Raw genomic sequence first — 23,802 nt, 5'->3', positions numbered from 1 at the left:
TTAGTGGGCAGAGGAAGGGGCAAGTTTGCAAACTCTCAAGTCAATAATTTTTATTCTTCTACACTTTGAATAAGATTGTATATAATTGTCCTGGGAAGGTCCTTGTATCTAGTCTTCATTAAAGGGTGAGTTGGACAGGTCTCCTACTTTATTCAGTCCTTTCCTACTTACTATCCCTGTTTCTACTTATGTCCTTCACCTAGAGCATTGGGCCCAGGTTCATCTCTGATTCTGGGATGACTTCCGTTTAATTCTTTGAGCTGTTGCTACAGCAAAGCAGTGGCCCTGATATTTGGAGTCCTATCAATGAACAGCTTTGAAAGTATCAATGGTAATACAAATTCTTTCCAATTCATTAGATCTCTTTGTCTCCATAACAAAAGAGAAAAATTCTTAGTGCCAAAATTTGTTGAGATGGTATGTCTATTCCCCTAGGTATATTTACTCTTGACCTCAGATAGGTGTGTTTTACTTTAATTCGGCTTTTAAGAAAGAAATATAAAGTTCAGAATAGCAAGACCACATTTGAAATAGTTGCAGGGATTGAGAACATAGGATATCGGGAATGCTGGAAGTAAATTCTTCTTTTTGAAATTTTCAATACGCTTTCTGGATCAGCAGTCCTCCTTCCCCCCTTGACAAGAAATTCTATGGTTCATAGGAACACACACTGGTTTAATAAAATTGGCCTTCTTCCTTCTACTAAAAGTTTACCTGCGAGAGCCCCGAACATAATAAAATCAGATTATGAAGGCAATCATATTTACTTGTAATAAATCAAATCTTGCAGACATCAGTTAAGTCTCCCTACTGCACTGGGACAATATCATGCGTGCATACATCAATACCTGAGGTGTCAGAAATATATTTCATAAGTTCAGAAAAATTGCACATACACTTGCAGCACCATTATGAGCAGCGAATTTGTAATGTGAACATTATGATGTATAAAGTGGCTTTGTTCCTACACTTAATAAGCACCACATGTCAAGCCCACAAACATAATGGAATTTGCTGGTGATTTCTTACCATTAAATGTAGGTTATTGTTTTCAGGGAAAAAAAAAAAGAGAGAGAGAGAACTTTTCCATGCTTTGCCAACATTATCCATTTCTAAGCATACAACCTCCTTCAGTGGAGTAGCAGCCTCTTTAAATTAGTAAATAAATAAATAAAACCAGACCTACCACTGTGACATTAAATTAGGTTGAACTAAAATAACTGTTGGCCTCAGTCTTTGTCTAGAATTAGCTGCTATGAAAATCTATGCCTTTCCTTTTCAAAGACATCTTTTAAAATTGTAGCAGTCCAAACAACGCACTGTCTCCTGTAGAAAGGTCCCAGCACAATACAACATTTTTGGGATGAATTCATTGAAATTTTATGGTTCTTTCCTCCAACCCACTACTTCAAATTGCTGGCTTCTTTATAAAGGGTTATAAAATTGAGTTTGAGTTTCAAGAGTTAGTAAATTTCACAGAGGTGATTTGGGAGAGTTGGCATTTGTGTATATTTGTTTTAAGTATCTTTTAATAATTTGGTAAGTTTATTGTAAGAATGAGTCTATGCCCCTCTTTTGAGAATCGCTGAGAAAGAGGTGATAAAAATAAATGTAGAATATCCTTTTCGTCTGTCTGTTTTCTAAAAAATATTTTCTCAGCAATCTGTGTCTGTGAGGTCTTACTGCATGAGTATATTAGCATGTGTTTTCTTAGTGGAGAGGGTAATGGTTAGAGAAGTTTAAAAGGCTAGAAGGAGCCGCAGTAAAATTGATAAACATGTGTGGAACCCACGCTCAATGCAGGAGACAAGAGCATTTCAGATGCACCTGATGACTCTGGAAATGCGGGTTCTACTGGGCAACAGTAACATCAGCCAGCCAAGGTCATTGCTTTATACTGTCTCAAGCAGTGGCATCTGGAAAGATTTCAGAGACTCCCCCATGAGCTTCTTTTTCATCGTTTTCCACTCTGTTCCACATCTTCTGATCTGTTCTCTCTTTTTCCAATCCTTTCTTTTCCATTCCGCATCCTTTTTATTAGAGTCCATCCATCCTAAGCACCTTGACTATGAGTTCAGTAAATGAAATGTTTGATGAAGCCTCTACTGTCATGGGGCTTACAGGATAAGGAGAGAAGACATGGACAGCACACCCAGGGGTCAGTGATAACAGAAGATTCTAGTACATGCTCACGTGAGTGGTTACTGACAACAGATGTGATTTATGAGAGGAGAGAGAGCGCTGGACTGAGTGGTGGGCTTGAGTGGGGCCTGTGAAGAGGGGCGGCTTTGTACTTGTGGAGAATACAAACAGAGAGAAGAAAGGCCTGAGAACATACTTTCCATTTTCTGGGAGGAAGGAAATTCATTACCATTTAATTTTGTTCTTTAAATTCTGCCCAAAGAAATTTCAAGGACCTCTCTAGAAAAAGTTCACCATGTTTACTCATCATGCAGTATTTTCAAATGGAACATTTTCTCCCTTTTGTTGTCTTAGAAATAAGCATTTCCATTCCCAACTGCTCTCAGAGATGCTACTTCAAAAACCACCCACTCCTGGTCTCCGAAATAGGTTGGTATTTAAAGACTCCCTTGTCTTATTGTCCATAAGACTTAGGTTGCACGCATGTTGTAGAAAAGCAAAGTTTGTGCTATGAGGAACTCAAGACACCCATTTTGTTGTTCTCAAAGTTAAGGGAAAAGAAAAGAAGAAAGAGGAGAGGCAGGCAGAAGAAAAGAAGGAAGAGATCAGCCAACATTGCATTTACACTTACTACATGTCCAGTTTGTGCCAAGTTCCTCATATCTATTTCCTCATTTCAATCATACAGTGACCCTCTGAGGAAACTATTAAGGTTATCCCTATACTTATGGACTGGGAATACAATAGAGAGAGGGAGAGATGAAAAGAATTTTTCTGAAGTGTCACACTGCTAAGGGGCAGGACTGTGTTTGAAACTTGAGTCCATCTGTTCCAAAGCCTGTGTGATTATCCATTGTATGTACCCCTCTGCTAATAAGACTACCAAGAGAGAAAACTCTCTGATTTTTTTTTTGTTTCCAAATTTACCTAATTCAACTGAATGCAACCTTAAGATCTTTTGGTTTGATGGGTTTCAAGTCCTTTCCTAATAGTTGATGGCATAAAGGCAAATTAAACTGGTGGATTTAGTGTTCAGTAATCCAGTTAAAACTTTTTGGGTGACTGATGAATTGTTTTTGATTAGTGCTAAAGATCTAAACATCATTAGCAGGTGAATGTCTTCTCCATGTCTGAGTTGGGAGGGTTTGGTATATATGCTTGGGAACAACTTGGTTTCTTAATTAGCGTCATTCGTATTATCAGATATTCAATAGTGAGTATGTAAAGTCTTTAGAGTGGTGGCTTTGTTAGGTGCCAATCTGGCTAGACTGAACTACAGTTCCCAGAATTCCCTTTCCTGTATGTTTCTGGCTTATGTGGCGGCCACCAGAGAGGTTCTTGAGTGCAGTATGGAGGTCCAAAGAGAAGCAGCAGCCATTTCTAGCACACAGCCTATATCTGCTGGCTCACTTTATTGGAGTGGGGCAGCAGACAGGCCAGCAACTGCCTTACCCTTCCCTAGAACCTCCTTCATCTCCTCTGACTCCTACACCAGGTGAGTGTTTAGCTCCATGATGAAGCATATCTTCCCCTGCAGGATTCCTAGAACATCAAAATCAGAGGTGGTGAGAACCAACATGGTTTCGTTCCAGCTCATACTTGTGGGCCCCAGCTTGTCCCCAGTACCCCAGCATGTGACCAGCTCTCCCCAGCTTATCCCCAGTACCCCAGCATGTGACCTTGATTGGAAATGGGGTCTTTATAGAGATAATCCAGTCAGAGTGAGGTCATGACGGTGGGCCCTAATCCAATATGACTTGTATCCTTCTACAAAGGGGAGGTTTGGAAAGAGACATGCCCAAGGGAAGAGTATGTGAAGACACACAGGAAGACTGCCATGTGAAGGTACAGGACTGAAGTCATACACCTACAGGCCCAGGGAAGTAGAAGATTGCTGGCAAGTCACCAGAAGCTCCCAAGAAGGAACCAACCAAACTGACACCTTGGTTTCAGACTTCTGGCCTCTAGAACTGTGAGACAACATATTTATGTTATTTCAAGTCATCCAGTTTGGGATACTTTGTGGAGGCAGCCCTGTGGACTTCAATCTCCAGTGTCAGAAACAAGGACAACTATCTCATGAAGATGACTGAATCAACTTCCCTGATGAGGCAAGATCCAGCTCAGCAACAAATCCCCACTGGTTATGCTTCTCTGATTGGGCCTAAACTGATGGGCATACAAGAAATTAGTTTAAAAAGGACCACAGGGACACCTGGGTTGCTCTGTCGGTTAAGTGTCCAACTTTGGCTCAGGTCATGATCTTGCAGTTCGTGAGCTGTGAGTTTGAGCCCTGCATCAGGCTGGCTACTGTCAGTGAAGATCCCACTTCGGATCCTCTTTTCCCCTCTCTCTCTGCCCCTCCCCTGCTGTGTCTGTCTGTCTGACTGTCTGTCTCTCTCTCTCTCTCAAAAATAAATAAACATTTAAAAAATAAAATAAAAATTGGGGCGCCTGGGTGGCTCAGTCGGTTAAGCGTCTGAGTTGGGCTCTGGTCACGATCTCATGGTTCGTGGGTTCGAGCCCTGCATCAGGCTCAGAGTTTGGAGCCTGCTTCAGATTCTGGCTCCCTCTCTCTGCCCCTCCCCTGCTCTCTCTCTCTCTCAAAAGTAAATAAACAATAAAGTAAATTTTTTAATAAAAAATAAAAAAATAAAAAATAAAATAAAGAGGATCACAAAGCTCCAAGCACAATAGCACAGTAGTTAATTTAAAAGTAATAAGGAGGGGTGCCTGGATGACTCAGTTGGATAAGCGTCCAACTTTGGCTCAGGTCATGATCTTGAGGTTTGTGGGTTCAAGCCCCGTGTCGGGCTCTGTGCTGACAGCTCAGAGCCTGGAGCCTGCTTTGGATTCTGTGTCTCCTCTTTCTCTGACCCTCACCCCACTCATACTTTGTCTCTCTCAAAAATAAATAAACATTAAAATAAATACATAAAATAAGGTAGCAAGGAGAGGAATAGCCCTGTGATGCTGACAAAGAGAATAAACCTCAATCTTAATCAGCAAACAAAACTGATAGCTTGTAACAAAAGTTCTTCTCTTCTTCTGACACAGGCTGTGCTGTTAACTTCATTAGTTTGCTGATGCTGCATGTGTTAACTAAACACATTACTGACGACTGACTGCGTTTACACCGTTTAAAAGCAGTAATTTTTATTTTCACCAAGTCACCAAACAAGCCCTGAACGATTTATGCTCTTTCAATGAAGTTGAATACAAATTCAGGGAATATTGTCCTATGTATTGGTGTATACAACATAATTATCATGTATTAGTATTATAACTTTCCTTGAAAAAAAAAAAAGAAAACTAAATACTTGGCAGTATTACTTCATTACAACCCTACCAGAGTCCTTCTGAGTTAAGAGACAGCACAATTAATTATCACTGCTCTTAATACAATCTGGGTCCAGCAGCTGGTCAGCAGGAAAGCTAGGAAGTAAGAGCACCCTGGGGGTGTTCAACAACCCCCCCCACCAACGATAATGTGTTATTTCCTCCTGGAAATACCAAATTCCCATGGAAGTTGTGGAGTTCTTGGGATTTTTTTTAAATTAAAATTACTAAAATAATTATTTTTTCCTTAAGATTGCAGATTGTTTTGCATCTCAGCAGAGGAGAACTTATTCATTATGAAACCATACAACCCAAAAAAAAGGAAACACATTCGAGTTAATTTTCTCCATGAATGACAGCATTTACATATCTCAAAATTTGCCTTTCAATTATCAGCAGGATACTTTTATACAGCAAAAGATCATCCTGTAAATTATCATTTACTTTTGTTTAATTTTCTCTTTTGAAGACTGATGTCAGATATTCAGAAAGCTACCTGAGACTCAGCCATTTGGAATACATTTTATAAGTAGGCTTGGCAAAACTAAGATTTAGTGGTCATCCTTCAAATACGCATTTTTTTTTTTTTTTTGTCTTTAATGAGGTCATCAGTTCGGCTATAACCTCTCTGAAGCACCCAGCCCATCCCCAAGTAGACTTGTGATTTAATATCTTTTCCAAGGTAGAACACAAGAAAAAAATCTAATCAGCACAAGTTCATAGTATCTAATGGTCTTAAGCTTGGTGCTGGTGTTGCTTCTTCACCTGATACCATATAACTTATTTATATTAGTATTGCTATAGAACATTCATCATTTTCTCAAATTCTACTTCCCCTCTTTATCCTGCTCAGCATGCTGCAACCAATGTAATTACCTAGTACATTCATTTAAACACATGACAAGCTTTGTCCTTAAAGAGGATCCTATGGAGGGGCACTTGGGTGGCTCAGTTGGTTAAGCGTCTGACTCTTGGTTTAGGCTCAGGTCATGATCTCACAGTTTGTGAGTTCAAGCCCCATGTCAGGATCTGCGCTAACAGCATGGGGCCTGCTTGGGATTCTCTCTCTTCCCTTTCTCTCTGCCCCTCCCCTGCTTGTGATCTCTCTCAGTATAAATATGTAAACTTGAAAATATTATGTAAAAAAAGAGGACCATATGTAAAAGGTGGTTTTGTAAAAAAAAAAAAAAAAAAAATAGCTTGCTAGGTTTTAGTTGTCTTTTTAAAATATTAAGGTGGAGGGTGGGGAAAAGTATTAGAAGCTATTTCTACCAGAGATCTTTGACAGAGTAACATTTAGTTGTTGGATTATTTTATCTCCCATATGCAAATTAATTTATTTGCTTGGATAGTCAAAATAGTGAGCTTAAAGCTGCTGCAGAGGGGGGGTATGTGACCTAATTATGGTTGTTAAGAAAAAAATATTTCTAGTTTAGAGAATCAGACATTTTTATAGAGAAAGTAAGCAAAAAAAATGATCTCCTCTCCTTTGTTATTCTGTGCACAAAAGGAGGAACTGTGGATACTTCAATCAGGGAGCTGCTGGGAACAAACTCAGTCCCTTAACCTCTAGAGGGGAGAAAGAGAGGACAGGGGGAGAGAACAGGAGTAGAAGCAGACTGAGGATTCATGTATCAGCAAACCAACAAGCCCTAAAGAGACAGTGCTTTACTGGTATGAATCATCAAGCTGTAGTATTTGCAACAAAGTAATTAGTTACTTTATTCAACAAAGCAACTCACAGAGTAGATGGAGGCAAAACTGTCAATATAGCTTAAAATGGAATAAGACCTACTAGTTAAATTACAAGTTTAAAACCAAAACTAAATGCTGCATACTATTTGAATAGAGTTCAACTTAGGGTGCTCGTATTTTTTTTCATTTTGTTCTTCACTGTATGCCTTTAATGTTTACTTATTTTGAGAAAGAGAGAGAGATAGGGGGCGGGGCAGAGAGACAGGGAGACAGAGAGAATCCCAAGCAAGCTCCACAGTGTCAGCGCAGAGCCAGATAGGGGGCTTGATCTCATGAACCGTGAGATCACGACCTGAGCAAAAATCAAGAGTCAGGTGCGTAACCTACTTAGCCACCCAGGCGTCCCATGCACCGTGTAGTTTTAAAGACTCAATATACAAAGTAGTAATAAATATACCCTTTGGTAAAATATATTTACTTTAATAGAAGAAGGGCAACATCACCAGGATCATTAGTGTGGGAGAAAGCAAGTTAATTAGCTTGCAGGAAGCCTGGCTCTTGGTTCTAACTCTGCCATCGGATTTTTGTTACTCTTCACCCTGGGTAAATGATTATTTAAAAGGCTTTTATTGCTAGATCTGTAAAATAGAAAACTGGGGGTAGACCAGTATTTTTCAAACTTGGTTTTCAGCCATAAAACAATTTGTTCAAGCAGAACTCTTGCCTGGAAACCCAGTGTGCAAAACTGTAGCTGTTCTACATGAAGCTGAGATGGGCATGGTAGCCTTCCACGTACCAGCCACGCCCTAATGTAGGACAACCCGGGGCAGCCTTTACTAGAACTGCAAGCTTGGAAAGTGAACCACCCTCCAGAGGCTGTTGTTTCAATGATCAAACATCGCACCCTCCTGGAGCCCTTGGTGTGCTTCCTTCTCCTCCCAAATCAGTCTGAAATTACCGATTTAAGGTGATCCTATTTGGGGAGCTGCCATATATCATTATATCTGATTTTCTTTTCCTTTGGCTTTTCACTTCAGTTATATTTTGGATTTCCTTTTCTTTTGTCATTGGCTCTCTCCAATTATTATTAAAATTGTCTCCTGCGCCACATTAACACATCAGATGCCCTTTACTAATCTATTTTCTTAGGGAATTCTGTGATCTGGATTATAATTGCATAGCTTGGTGGAACTGGTACCTCAGCAATTTATATCAACCTGCCACTACTCAATAATACCCTAAAATGTTTAGGCTACCCTCCATTTCTGAGCATATGCTGATGTTTTACAATGTCAAATGCTTTATATATAGCTGTGTTAAAGCTTTGTTTATAAAATGAAATAATTAATGATGAATTCATTTAGTCGTAGTCATTTAATTTATGCTGTCAACCAAAACAACCTATTTGTTCCTCTTGAGGTTGCCATTATTTCATTCACTACCAGTTGGGGATTAAATAGAATTATAATAGTATTTTGCAAGTATATATGAATCACAGATTTATGTGTTTAATTTACTTTTTGAATCAGAGAATACATGAGCATGGTTTTAAATGTCTTGCAGCTTTAAAAAGCTCATAACAAAAATCAGCATTTCTAATTCCACTTCTCCCTATTCCTGATTCTTGTCTTTGACAGGTGACCACTAATCCCTTAACATTTTCTTCTGATATTTGCCACTACATTTCTAAATATTTATATTTTTTTAAATCTCATTTTAAATATTCCCTACTGACCATTGACCAACCCCTCTAAACCCACCATCTTGAAAAGAACATATCCATTCCTCCCAAACTCCTAAAGCAGTTACATCAAAATTTACATAAATCAGTAATCCATGCTTAACATTTTGATGGCTCTGTGAATATTATTTATAGTTGAACATGTAAAGCACAAGGATTATATTTCTAGGTGCACTACTTTTGGTTTTCCTAGAGTTAGTAATTGCCTTGCTCTTTCATTTTCTCCGTCATATCAAGTACTTTTCATTTACAAATTCTATTTAGAAGTGTAATTCTTCACTTAATATATCCCCTAAACATCAGGTAATTTTCTATTTTTATTTTTTCACTTAGAATATTTCCTGTTCTTGCTTAAATTTATCTTTTTGCTCTCTTGTCTTGGTACACAGCCATAGTTCTAGAATTTTATGCCATTATCTTGTGTTTGGGATTTCACTTCATTGTCTTGTGTTGTATCTTCCGTTCCCTGAATCACATGTTTTCCTCTTTCTTGATTTATTATTATCATTTTGGTATATTACATTCTCTAGTGGACTTCAAATAAATGGTACACAGGAATACATTTCTTAATAATTTGCATATCTGAAAATGCCTTTTTTATACCCTTACATTTGGTTGATAGTTTGACTCTGTGAGAATTGAATTCTAGGCCGAAAACCATTTTCCTTCAGAATTTCAAAGGCATTTAATCATTGTCTTCCAGCTTTCAATTTTGCTTTTGAGACATCTAATGTCATATTGATTCCTAATCTTTTGTGACATGTTTTATTTTTCTACTCTTTGAACATATTTTGGTACCTTCTCTTCAGCCATGGTATTCTGAAAATTTACAATAATATACTGAATGAATAGCCACTTTCAATCTGAGAACATAGCGGCTTTGATTTTGGAATTTTTGAGTATGAGTATTTTTTATTTAATCATTCCTTCCCATCTGCTTTTTTGTTTGTTTTCTCCTTCTGAAAATTCTGTTATTTAGATTTTGAACCTGCTGCACATCCTTTCATTAACTTATATTTTATGTCTCCTCTCCCATCTCTTTTGTTTGTTTGTTTTATTTTATTTTGCTTTCTGGTTGAAGAAATAACCCAGAAATCACCTTATCTTCCATAAGTCTTAATGAATTTTTTATTTATCCTATCTATATTTAATTTCAATAGTTCTTTTTTTTTATTTTGAGTGTTCCTTTAAAAAAACTAGTATTCTTTTTTTATTACTGTAATAGCTTCTCTTATCTCTCTAAAGATAATAATAATATTTTATAACATAATTTTCTCTTCTACTATTAGTGTCATGAATCCTCAGAGTTCCTGCTTAGTCTTTGTTTGTTTTAATCCTGTGTTTCTGATAGAGGTTTTCCTCAAATCTCTGATGATCCTTAGCTTTCCCATTTATACTTGAGACACTAAAGATTTGATTAGAAGCTCTATGTCCATGATTGGGACTTGTCAGGTGATCCAACAGAAACTGTTTAATTGGAAGACTTCCAACTGTTCTTTCAGTTTCGCCTGAGAGGAATCTGGCAATCTTCTGCCTGGGGATGTAAGTCTGGTTGCCAGTATTCACTGTGCCTCGTGGAGGACAGTATTCACTGTTCTCTAAGTAATTCACTTAGCCTCCTATTTTCAGCTGTGCCTGATACTCTGAAATATCCTATCATTCAGTCTTTTGCTGGGGTGGAGGAGGGATATATGCCTGGCTGTGTGGAATTAGGGGAGGGGATTTAGATTGGATTGGCTACATAATTTGTAGAACCCAATTCAAAATGACAATGTTGAGTCACTTACTCAAAAATTATTAAGAATTTCATGATGGCAATAGCAGAGCATTATACCATGTGGGAGGTTCCTAAGTGTGAGACCCTGCATAAGTGTACAGGCTATACATCCATAAAGCCATCCCTGGGTTTAGGTGGTTAACTGCTTCTTACATGAATTTCAAACTAATTTTCCTACTTATCGCCCTAGTGCATGCCCATTCTTCAGAGGCACCTAGTGCCTCCAATGCCTGTGTTTCTCAGGCTCCTATGACACAAAAGAGCTTGCTTCTCGGGTTTCCTCTTCTCCCCTAAAGCTCCCATTCCATAGCATTTGATTTCTGTGTTGCTTTGGTTATCCTTCTGTCTTTGAGCTTGCAAAATTGTGTTGATGTTGTCATCCCCATCCTCTCCTTTTGTTCTGTTTGTCCTTATAGGTTTTTGTGCTCTTTTCACAAAATCTATTTTCCGTCATCACACTATTTTTTTGGGGGGGGGGGGGAGTTGAAATAAATGCTTGCCTTGTATCTGCCATGTTTAATAGAAAATGTGAATTTTAGTTTTATCCACAAAACCATTTCCCCCCTACTCCATTGATTTTTTTGATAGACTTATACTTTCTGTAAGGATCAAAGTCTATTAGATTAATAAATTATTTTTTAAAAATAATTTTAACAGAAAAAGTTAATCTTTAGCAGTAGTAAACAAAGAAATGAATTTAATAATAATTTCTTGCTTGCTTTTGTCATTAAGCCAAATTAGTTTTTAGGTTGTACTTTCTATATTAAAGTACCTATATTAATTAATCATTCCACATTTAAGGAATATTTACTGAGTACTTCCCATGGGCCAGGTATTGCTCTGAATGCTTGATTATATTACAAAGCTATAAAATATAACTGTATTTGTCTTAGAACTGGGAGGGGTCTTAGAGAATATCAAGTTCCATTTCCTTATTTTAAATAGGAAGACAATGAAACCCAGAGAGATGACTATATTATGAATGACTTTAAGAAGTTGTTAGTTGCCTTTCATCAGTAAATTAATGATACACAGGAGTGGTTTCTTAAGTGTTTTGAAAGACAAAGAGCAACTTAAAACATCAAAGTGTAGATGACATACATCTTACGTGGTATAAATACTCTGGTATGGTGAAGTATATGAAAACATACAGAGTTCTCAGACATTTTGAACGTTTTAAAAAAGCAAATAATTTTTTTTAAGTTTATTTATTTGAGAGAGAGTGAAAGAGAGAGAGTGTGTGTGCATGTGCCGAGGAGGGGCAGAGAGACGGGAGAGACAGAATCCCAAGCAGTCTCTGCACTGTCAGCCCGGAGCTCAATGCGGGGCTCTATTCCACGAACTGTGAGAGCATGACCTTAGCCGAAATCAAGAGTCAGATGCTTAACTGATTAAGCCACCCAGGCACCCCTATTGCCATCCTTTTTTTTTTTTTTTGCACTTGTTGCCTCACTCAACAATGACAGTCAAATGGCCAGAATTTATTTAAGATCTCTGATGCACCAGGAATTGTATTAAACGCTTTTCCTACATTGTTCTATTTGAATCTTACAGTAACAATCCTGCAACATAGATGTTTATAGATGTAGGAATTAAGGCTCAAATAGATTTAAAAAACTTGTCCAAAAACAAAGTGCAAGCAAGAGAGTCAGATTTTGAACTCATTTTCTCTTACTCCAAAGTCCATATTCTGGCTAAACGTGTAGAGACCATGCTTAAGATACAATCAGCTGGGGTGCCTGGGTGGCTCAGTTGGTTAAGCATTCAACTCTTGGTTTTGGCTCAGGTCATGATCTCATAGTTCTGAGAGTTTGAGTCCCATGTCTGGCTCTGCACTGGCAGTGTGGAGCCTGCTTGGGATTCTCTCTCTGCCCCTCCCCTGTTCATGCTGTCACTATCCCTCTCAAAATAAATAAATAAACTTAAAAAAAATTGTTTAAAAAAAAGACACAACCAGCTAGATTACTTTGGTGTGTATTTGTTCATGATTTCTTTTTGTAGTTATGTTAATGACTAATTGATTACCTGATTATGGTAAAGAGTGGGCTGAGGAAACTAATATTATCAATAAAGGGGTTTTAGCAAACTGTACTATATGAAAATTACTGCCAACTCTATGTAAGGACATTCACAGAGCCCTCTGATTCCAGTGGCTTCTATATGACTTGTGACAGCACATCATCAAACATGATATGATGAAGCCTTAAGGTAAATATAGCATAAAATGAGAACTATAGCACTGATCACTCTTAATTTTCTCTACTTGTTAGTTTGTCCTCCCCAAAACTAAATTAAACTCAAATAAACTCTGGATTCTTATTAGAGGAAGTATCATTATCCTCAGAAAAGCATCATATATTCAATAAAACATAACTACTAAAATGCTGAATATGAATTTTAAGATTGCTGTGTTTATTCAAATGCATATAAAAATTTTAGAAGATTAAAAACATCTTCCTTCCCAGTAGAAATATATGATAAAAAAAAACTGTGCCCTTCAAACAAGCAGAGGTTGCAAAAATGTATCAAGAAAACTACTAAAATATAAGATGGTCACTGATGGGAAGTAAGGAGAAAATGTGAGTATGAACTGGTTTTTCTTTCTTTTTTTCTTTTGGTCACCCAAAGGATAGTCCCTTGTGTAGAAAAATTTTAAAGTTAGTCACAACAGAACCTAATTTGTTAGAGCTCTGTGTGTGTATAGTATATGTCTGCATTTCTGATTCAATGATTTATTTTCTTCCAGTAACAACAAGGAATAATGATATGTGGATTTAGAGCAAAGAGAAAGTACAGGGACTACAGATAGTGATTTACCTAGAAAGAGAAGAAGAAGAAGCAGAAGGAGAAGAGGGAGGAAGAGAAGAGGAGGAGGGGGGAGGGGAGGAAAGGAAAGAAGGAAGGAAGGATGGAAGGAAGTAGGGAAGGAGTGAAGAAGAAAAGGACTTGGACTCCCTGGCATTGGACAGATATACGCATAAATAAGGCTGTAGCTAAGGGAACTTCAGGAGAGCCAGAGCACTTAGTGCTGGCAGAGGAAAAATACTTGGTGGGCCTTAAGACTAGTTACAGCTGCCAGAGCCATTCATGGCTTAAGGTTTGGTGAATACGTCCTTTAACTCAGGTAAAATACAGTTCAAGTATTTCAAAAGATGGCTTGTAAAAAATTGTCAAAAACTCTGGCAGGCTAAACTTGTTATCTTGCAAGGAGAGTAAAATCTCTGATTCTTCATACCTCTTGGCCTGATGGCAGAAGATATGAGAGTCCTGGGTCAGAAACCAGGACTTTATTACTCAGTGCACACGAAGCATGGTCGCCCTTGTCTCCCAAGTCCCACCAAGGTGACATGGAGGGCACTTTTCCTTCACAATGGACGAATCCTGAGCTGAGGGAAAACTGAATCCTTTATAATATGCACTGACCTTTGCTCCTCCAACGGTCATCGTATTTATTTTACTGGGAAGTATGCAAATTGACCCTCTGCTCCAGAATGAGGTTCTATCGGTCTCTTATCTTCCAAGATTGCTAGCTTTACAGACATCGTTGGGAAAATAGTCCAGAACAAAAAGACATGCAGAAACACAACATACTCATGGACAGTCATCTCCTGACAAACACATAGGGATGCTATACAAAATAGTATGAGCTTGGATCAGTAATGAATTTGTAAGAAGAGCCCAGATCAGAAATTGGGCAACATGTCAACTGGGTCTGCTCAAATGTTCTGTCATATGTAAGTGATGGACAAGATGATGACCAGAAAGTGGGGGAAAGATTCCCCCACTGTCCTGCCTCCGCTCACTGTGTCTGCCTCATATGGCTTCATAATTATTACTCCAGTTAGGAACACGATTCTCGATTACAAATCAGATCAATTATTTTGATCGAATTTTATTTTTTAAGTCTAGCTGAAGTTCATTTCCCCTATATTTCAGACATCATACATATAATGAGGGATTTGGGATTTGACTGGAAGGTCCTGAAGGTCCTTTCTGGTTGTATATGTTATGTATCTATATTTTATGCCAATTTGGTTATCCAGGGATTACAAAGCCAAATGTCTACAGGAGCAGAGAGGCAACTAAATGTGAAGTGGGCCCAATATGGGCTGTGGAAAGGTTTCTCAAACTTGGTACTATTGACATACGGGGCTAGATAATTCTATGTTGTGGAAGGCTATCATATGCCTTGTAGGATGTTCATGGTATCCCTGGCCTCAACTCACTAGTGCCAATAGCACATCCCGACCCTCAGCTGTGGCTGTCAGCTGGCAACAGACATTGCCAGATGTCCCCAAGGGTCAAAGTCACCCTAGATCGGGAACCAACAGCTACAGAAGACCAAAAAGCTCAGTGTAAAATGCACAGGCTACACTCCTCTCCAGTGGATTATTGCAAGGTGGGAATACTGGCCCAGTATTGCCAAACTTGAACATTTTTCAACAGGAGCCAGAATCCTAGATATTTTTAAACCTCAAAGCACTCAGTTTTAAAATACTGGTATATAACTGCCTTTCTCACATTATTTCTAGGGTATGACTGTGAGGATGAGACATTTGAGGGTTTGCAGTCACTTCTGAGCTGGACCATTCCCAACATAGGAACACAAGCGCATGGAAATACATGTCTGGGATAGGTCATTCTTGAGAATTGGCCAACAGGAAAGAGAGTGATTTAGAGCACCGGAAATATGGAAAGCAGTTTGAAATTATGGGGAAGAGGTTACTCAGGGAAGGAATGAGGTGAAAAACTTGTCCATCTTTCCTGGACTGTCCCTAGTTTCCTTTTGCTTATCTTGGCTCATCCAGGGCTGTACCTGTAGCTACATGGTGGAATTTTTACAATGGCATTGGCAAGGAGCATTTCTAGCATGTCCTGGCTCTCCAAGAGAAAAATCAGACTCATAGGCGGAAGACGTTGTTATCACTGCTCATCCATCAAGCATATGCATCATTTGCGGGTTTATCTACCTGAGAGATTAGGTGTGCAATCTAATGGAAACAAGCATCTTTATAAAACCAGCAATTTCAAAGCATTTAATTCGTTTGTACTAAGACTTGCTCTCTCTCCTATTATGCACTATGAAATAAATGTCTGAGTCTTCTCTGCAAAAATAATATTTTTTTATAAAAAAAAAAACCTTTAATAGTAATACTGCATTTATGGAACACAGAGCAATATAAAAGCAATTGTTTGGCAAACACAGCAGAATGTATCAACTTGTCAAATCACTAAGTTGTACACCTGAAACTAATGTAACGTTGTGTGCCAACCACACTGAAATAAAAAAGTAATAATAAAAGCAATTCTTAAGATGATAGTTCCTCTTTTTAGTTGAAAATCATTCTGAGTGTGTCAGACCTACTGGGACTACTGTAATTAAAAACTGCAGTTTTATTTTCACTATGTATTAATAGTAATTAATTATACTGTACAGTAATGAAGAATAACAACTTTGCTTTCATTATACTGAGAAAGAATTCAGAACGATTTGAAGGAATCGATACCATGTTGCAGGTAAAGAACTGGTCAGAGGAAAGTGAATTCTTTGGATTTCAGGGTGACAGAAAATCAAACTTCTACCAGTCTCTCATACCTGGACTTTTATTCAAGAAATCATCTCACTGGCTCGGAAACCCAGAAGTCCAGTTTTGACAAGACTACGTCTCTGAAGTGTGAGAAGATAGTGACAGCAGAGTCTAGCAGTTTAAAAGTTCTGTGCTCGGGAAATATTTCAAAGGGTGTTAGACTGAATAAAGAAGTCTGCCGTCTGTACCGTGCCAAGGAATCTAAACTTCACAACATGGTATCTTTGGTTGCCAAGGTGTGTACTTTGTAGTTCAGTGACCAAAAACGGTTTCTGCACACATTACCCACCCCGCCCCCGATTCTCCTGAGAAACAGAGCTCCGTGCATAAGTGCAGGAGAGAGGAAGCTTTGCTCAGTGTCCCAGGCCACTATTTCTCTTTATGTCACTGCACTCACTGCTACACTTCTGGCTGCCCACATTTACTACTAAATCCATTCTTAGGAAATGATCAGCTGTTAACAACTTAGTGTGTGTTGAGTCAACATGTTGTACCAAGAAAGCCTTATCTTCAGCTATGGGATAAGTGACTATTTCTTGTTATAGAAATTGCAAGCAGTGGCTCTGAGAAGGAGAAATAACCTGTCACGTTAGAAATCCTGCCTTTGACCCTTATCATCACAGTATGTGGATGGCATGGAATAGTTCTTAACGCTAAGGAAACAATAGTACCGATTATGATTATGTCTGTGTCAAACTCTTAAGTAGCTCGGCTCAGCCTAGGAAGCATTCTGGACTTATCAGTAATATGGTTTAACCTGAAACTTTGGATCTGAATGAAAGGAGGCACATGCATGAAAGCAAGACAATGTTGGGGCACCCTAGAAGGTGTTTAGGCATGTAGCCAATGACTAATGGAAACTGTGAGCCCTACTGGCTATGCACTATGCTTAATTCACTCCTCTTTCTCACCCTTATCCAAAGATCTCAAAAACTTCAAGGAAAATTTCACCAATGCTGAAAGACCTCCCAAAGCTGTGCAGGAAAAGGGGTAGGGTGCAATCTCCTTGTGAGATTTGGAGAAACTGAACACATTCATCTTCCTCCAGAGCTCCCTGCCTGCAGACCTGGTCACTGTGTATAGTGAATGAATGAAAACATTGTCTGTCACCTTGACCTTGAGTATGGTGCAGCCCATGCAATGTAATCCTTTTATTTTCACTCTCACTGTCTCCCTAACGGCTGTGCTGAGGAAGTTCTTCTTGCTCCTGGAGAAAAACTCAGCCCTCATTTGGTGACTCTGGGGTAATACAGAGTGTTTTCCAGTAATTTTCTGTCTTAGAACACAGTCTCATTTGGACATTTGTCTTGGTCAGTTTAGCTGCTATAACAAAGATACCAGAGATTGGGTAGCTTCAACAACAAACATTTAATTCTTACAGTTCAGAGGCTTGGAAGTCTAGGATCAAGTTTCTGGCAGGTGCAGCATCTGCTGAGGTCACTGAAGAGAGGGAGAGGACGGGAAGCGAGCTGTCTTTTGTGTCTTCTTATAAGGGCACTAATCCCATCATAAAGACTGCACACATACAACCTAATTACCTCCCAAAGGCCCACCTCCAGATATTACCACATTGGGGATTAGGATTTCAACATAGGAATCTGGGGAGGACTAAAACATTCAGTCTACAGCAGTAATCATAAAGTCCATCTAGATTTATAGTTAACACTTCAGTTATGATTTGAAATTAAAACCTGTTCTCCCCTCCTCTGCTCCTGTGTGCCTCATACTAGAAGCCTCTTGTCCACAAAGAGCATGGTCCACTTCTCTCTTTCCAACCTAGCGTATCGACTTTTTCCTTTCTATGTTGCTAACCAAGGTTGGCTCATTGAATGGGAAAAGATGTAAGAAGTCAAGAAGGTCACTTAATGGGTAATGTCATTTTATTCTGGGGTCGCTCCTGTCTGGGCTCAATAGATATTAATTACAATGTGACTTTCTTTAATGGGAGATTTTGTGAGTTCCTCAGAGACTACCTCTCTCATTCCCTTCATTGCTGAGGATGTCTTATCTAAAATTCACTTGATAAGGACTACTATACCTCTGTTCTGGCTTGCTTCTTCCTCAGCTGCTTAGAATAGATTGGTCTGTCCAGCACCATCTGCTGAGCTCCAGGGGCCCCTGTAGACAAGCTCTAAGAATGCCCCAATGCCAGCCCTTCCTCATGCATGGCTCAGGTTTGGTACAAAGGGAACAATCCCTCACTACTTGCCCAGAGACCCCTAGGAGTGTGAATCTTCCATAGTAGTCCTGTTTCTTTGCTCAACTTCAGGTGCTGAGACCATGGTTAAAATCCCTGCAATGCCCATGATAGGTCAAATGTCAGTACATCATCTACTTCTATCCTTCTTAATCCACCCAAGAGACAACTGTTGGAGTTATGAGGCTAGGGAAAACACTGCAGTCCTCAAATGACTACCGTGAGCTGCAAGTCAGACGGCCCCTCTTCCTATGCCCTATAAATGGGGGAGTTTGCAGGAATACGTGACCATGTACCCATGAGATTTTGAGGGTGGACATGACAGATTTTAATGCCTTAGTTTTATAGTCTCTATTTCCCAAAATGAGAAGAGTCGCTGTGTGGTTCTTTTATCCAAGCAACAATCTCTGGGAGGAACTCTCCCTAACTCTTTTCTAATAAAAGCACTTCTCAGTGATCTGGTATCAGAATTTTCTGTCTAAGGCTAGGTTATATTCTAAACAGTCTATTCTATTCTATTCTATTCTATTCTATTCTATTCTATTCTATTCTATTCTATTCTATTCTATTCCAGTCTCTGTAAGATTGAAGGCAATTCCTGTTGAGTGCAAAGGCAACTTTTTATGTAACTTAGGCATTAATAAAATACTTTTCAATCTTCGTTTTTCATAGGTTATTCCCTGAAGAGCATGTGTGTCCCAGAGACCCCTGACATTAAGGCCAGAAGTTGACTAGAAAGAACAGTATTCCTTTTTTATGTATAATTTATGGTCACCAAATTGGACAACTCCAAGGCCACAATTCATATCATAGTCAATGTGCATGGCCTTATGTGGAAGCCCTGTACATGGTTCTTGTGCTTTTATTTTTTTATTTTTTGGCAAGAAAATTAAAAAAAAATTTAATGTTTATTTATTTTTGAGACAGGGAAAGAGAGAGACAGAGAGCAAGAGGGGGAGGGCAGAGAGAGAGGGAGACAGAATCCGAAGCAGGCTCCAGGCTCAGAGCTGTCTGCACAGAGCTTGATGCAGGGCTCGAACCCACAAACTGTGAGATCATGACCTACCCTTAGGTCGGACGCTCAACTGACTGAGTCACCCAGGAGCCTCAGGAGAATTTTTTAATAACATCCACAAAGTACATAGTGTGTGTGTGTGTGTGTGTGTGTGTGTGTGTGTGTGTGTGTAGTATTGACTACAGATAGGCTTTGAAGAAGCTCTAAATGAAAACATCTCATTGCTCACTAGAATGTAAGCTTCATGACGGCCAGAATGTTTTGTCTTCACTGTATTTTGTATTCGTTGATGAATCCTAAACATTTAGATTAATTCCTGGTATGTAATAGACCCTCAATAAATATTTGTTGAACATAAAAAAAACATTTTGTGTTTCATTCTTCTCTAATAATAGAGAGTTGACGTGATATTCCCCAGTTCCCATATGAGTCTTGAAAAAATGTTATCTGGTTTTATCTCAAATATTTTTGGAAATATTTGGAAATTATTTTTGGAAAAATAAATTTAATTTTGATAATAATTTATGAGGCTTCTAATATGTGCCAGTTATAGTCCTAGGTGCTTTCACGTAAGTTATATAATTTGATTTTCCCAATAACTGCAAAGGAAATATGGATATTCCTGTTTTCCCAGATAAGGAAACAATGCTAAAGAGATTTAGTTACTTGCTTAACAATGTACAGTAAATAGCAAAATAAAGATCTAAATATTGGTCTTTTGACTTGAAGTCCAATGGTTTATTCACTCTCCTGAAATGAGTTACAATTTTTATGCAGGCATTCATTTATTTTATTCTATGACATGCTTCATTACATTATATGTCACAAATGTATTTTCCTGTGTTGTAGTAAGAAAAACTCTTTAAACCAGAGGAGAGGAAATATTTAGAACACCTTTCATATTGCCCCTAAATTTTTCTATCTAATCCTCTTCCATTCGATTGAAATGCACTTGAGGCTGGACTGATTCTGGTCCAGATCTGCAGTTCCTATGAATATATTGGAGATGTGGGGTCTGAAGTGGGTGACAGAGTAAGACAGGGTTACATGGTATTGACAGAGGTTGTATTAACTAATAAAGGTGACTGGTTGTCAAAGCACCTCTCAGATCTAAGAGTACTTTGAAGCAAATCTGTTTTATTTTAACAGGTGGGTGTTAAAGATTCTCTTATGATCATAAAACTTTGGAGCTTCATATCTACACCACAACAAATACCTACTTGGCTTGCCTCCTGGTTGCATCCAAAAAAAGAATTATGACCAGTCATGGGGAATAGCCCAGTTCTGAGATGGAAAGTTGAAGAACAACCCTGATCTTGAAATAGGACTATCAGTGTGCTTCCATTTCAAGATTTGAAGGGTTTTTGAGTCATTTGACAAAGTCCAATGGTTTATACAAAACACAATGAGGGGTCCCTGGGTGGCTCAGTCGGGGAAGCATCAGACTTGGCTCAGGTCATGATCTTTCAGTTCGTGAGTACAGGCCCCGCATTGGGCTCTGTGCTGACAGCTCAGAGCCTGGAGCCTGCTTCAGATTCTGTGTCTCCCTCTCTCTCTGCCCCTCCCCCACTCATGTTCTGTCTCTCTCTGTCAAAAATAAATAAATATTCAAAACATAATAAAATTAAATTAAATTAAAAAAGAAAACACGATGAAAATGGGAAGTGCTAGGTTTTATTTCCAATACCCCTATGGATAAGGAATAACCATATACTTTGAATTTTCTAATTCTGGCCAAGTTACAAAGTAATTTGACCACTAAGTCTGATTGCAAATGTTCCTTCACTATGAAGGATTTCTTGAAATACAGAGGCAAACTTAGATGGTTTATCACCCACACTCACTCCGTATTTCCTTTACTCACTTATCTTATTGCCCTGTAATTATTGGTTTATTTCTCTGTCTTCCATCATTAAATGTATATTAAATGAGTCAATGAACAAACATAAGGCAATCACGTGGCTAGAATATGTTGCTTTCTTAGAGAACTCTGATTTAACATTTGCTTAAGCTATGGTGTATCAAGTGTCTGTATTACAAATATGTCTCAAGGTTTCTCATAAATACAATTCTCTAGGTTTCTTCCCATTTCTAAGTGTGAACAGTGGTGATATTCTTTCCCCAGACCAAACCAAAGGGTGGGGATTGCATTGTGTAACAGTAACAAGCAAAGGACCAGTAACAGCTCTTCTAAGACCAGTGGTTCTCAAACTTCAGTTTCCCTGCCTTACCAGGAGAGGTGACAAAGAACACAGGGGAGCAGACTGGTTGAAGGAGGTGGGCTGGTCTATTACTTTTTACCAAATTTCCAGGTGCTTCTGATAACCAATCAAAGATTGAGAACAATATTTCTGGTGGAAAATGATTGAATTATCATGCAACTCCTCTCCCCACTCCCAACACCCTGAGCTGAGAGGGACCCACAAAGGAATAAAAGGAATCCCTGTAAAGGAATAAATAGTGCTAATAAACAATAGTGTTCCCTAACACATATATCATAAGGATTCTCTAGGTTCTGTACCATTAATAGCCAATCAGAATCCTTTTGAGTTTGAAAGGAAATACAAATTAAGAAGCCTTTCATATTAAGTTCAATTGTGTGTGTGTGTGTGTGTGTGTGTTTCCATAGAATCTCTTTCTCAAATGAAATCTTACGTGGAGTCTAAATATGTAAAACCTGATAGTACTGGAGTTTTTCTGTTTGAAATGAATGTGGTCAAGGGTGAGGTGGGACCTGACCCCTTGCCCCTTTAAATGGCTTTAAAGGACTTTCCCTAAAATGTCTTGGGTTTGTAGGAGCCCAGTTTGAAAACCACCAGTATAGTTTAATACCATTTTCCCCATCACATCCTCCTGGATTCTTTTGGGGGATGCAGTCAGTGCTGAAATGGTAAATGATGAAAATCCAATTTATACCTGGTTCTCACATTTAGGAAGGCACCTCTAAGCCAGGAAACTCATGCCAGATCTACTGAAAGAAAAGGCAAGATGAAATTCTTGGCTTAGGTTTTCCTCTGGACAGAAAGAAAAGCGTAAAGAACAACAACACTGAACACGCCAGGCAGACGGGTTTTCATCCTGCAACTGCCAGTTTGGCTCCCTGTTTTCTTCTTCCCCTTTTAGGAGACATGTGTCTTTTTCAAGGGGAAAAGGATAGAGAAAAAGTTCCTTTTGCTTTTCCATGTAGGATCATTTGCTCCCCTACCCTCAGAAAATTACAGCATAACTTTCTGATTGCTCAGATTGGCTGATTATTGCCTTATTGAATGCAATCATTTAAGCCAAAAGTTAATTTTTTTTAAATTTATTTCTTTTAATGTTTATTTAGTTTTGAGAGAGACAGAGACAGAATGCAAGTGGGTTAGGGGCAGAGAGGGAGATACAGAATCTGAAGCAGGCTCCAGGCTCCGAGCTGTCAGCACAGACCCCGACGCAGGGCTCGAACTCACAAGCTGTGAGCCATGACCTGAGAGCCATGACCTGTGAGCCATGACCTGTGAGATCATGCATGACCTGAGCCAAGTCGGTCGCTCAACCGACTGAGCCACCCGGACACCCTAAGCCAAAAGTTAATTTTTTATTTTTACATCTAGATCTTGAGGAAACTTTTTTTCTTTTAGCTTTTATTTAATAGTGTACATTCCTTAGCCAACTGACTGGGGCAAGGGAATACCTGATATTGATTATTATTCAAACTATGGAATCTCTGAAAACAGGAGAGAAATGCACATTTCATACAGCCCCATCGACTTTATTTCAGAAGGAACCTGTCTGGCATGAAGAGTGGAGAGATAATCAAATTTTTTTTGTTTTTACTTTTCATGTAAAAACTAATATTCACCTAAAGAATGAAGGGTGGGAAAGTTTAAGTACAACCGGGATGGGAAGTTTAAGTACAACAAGACAGAATGCTTCTTCAGGAAACTCGCAAATACTCCCTTCATATCCAACATATCCCTTTTACAATGATCTCATAGGATTAAGTCACTAGGGGATAAGCTCTTTAAATCCACTTTCCAGAAAACAATTGTTAGAAGGTTCTAAAAGTGATCCTTAATTCTCTTACTAGGGACGTAGGAACAAGGTTTATTTTTCCTTTTTCAGACAAAAATCTTAGAATCCTTCTGGGACTGAGACATTTGGATGATGTATTGGGATTCTTACTCTATGCTCTGTACTGCTTTATTGTCAGTCTTAAAGAAAAATTTGTTCAACTAGCTGAACTGAGGGCTATTTACGGGAGAAAATTCACCCGAGCTCCAAGAAGAACGGAGAGAGAAAAAGAAGCGGATTTCTTATTTGTATTAA

The sequence above is a fragment of the Panthera leo genome, chromosome D4 (genome assembly GCF_018350215.1).
Source record: "Panthera leo isolate Ple1 chromosome D4, P.leo_Ple1_pat1.1, whole genome shotgun sequence".
Lineage (NCBI taxonomy): Eukaryota > Metazoa > Chordata > Mammalia > Carnivora > Felidae > Panthera > Panthera leo.
This window is presented reverse-complemented; position numbering follows the sequence as displayed.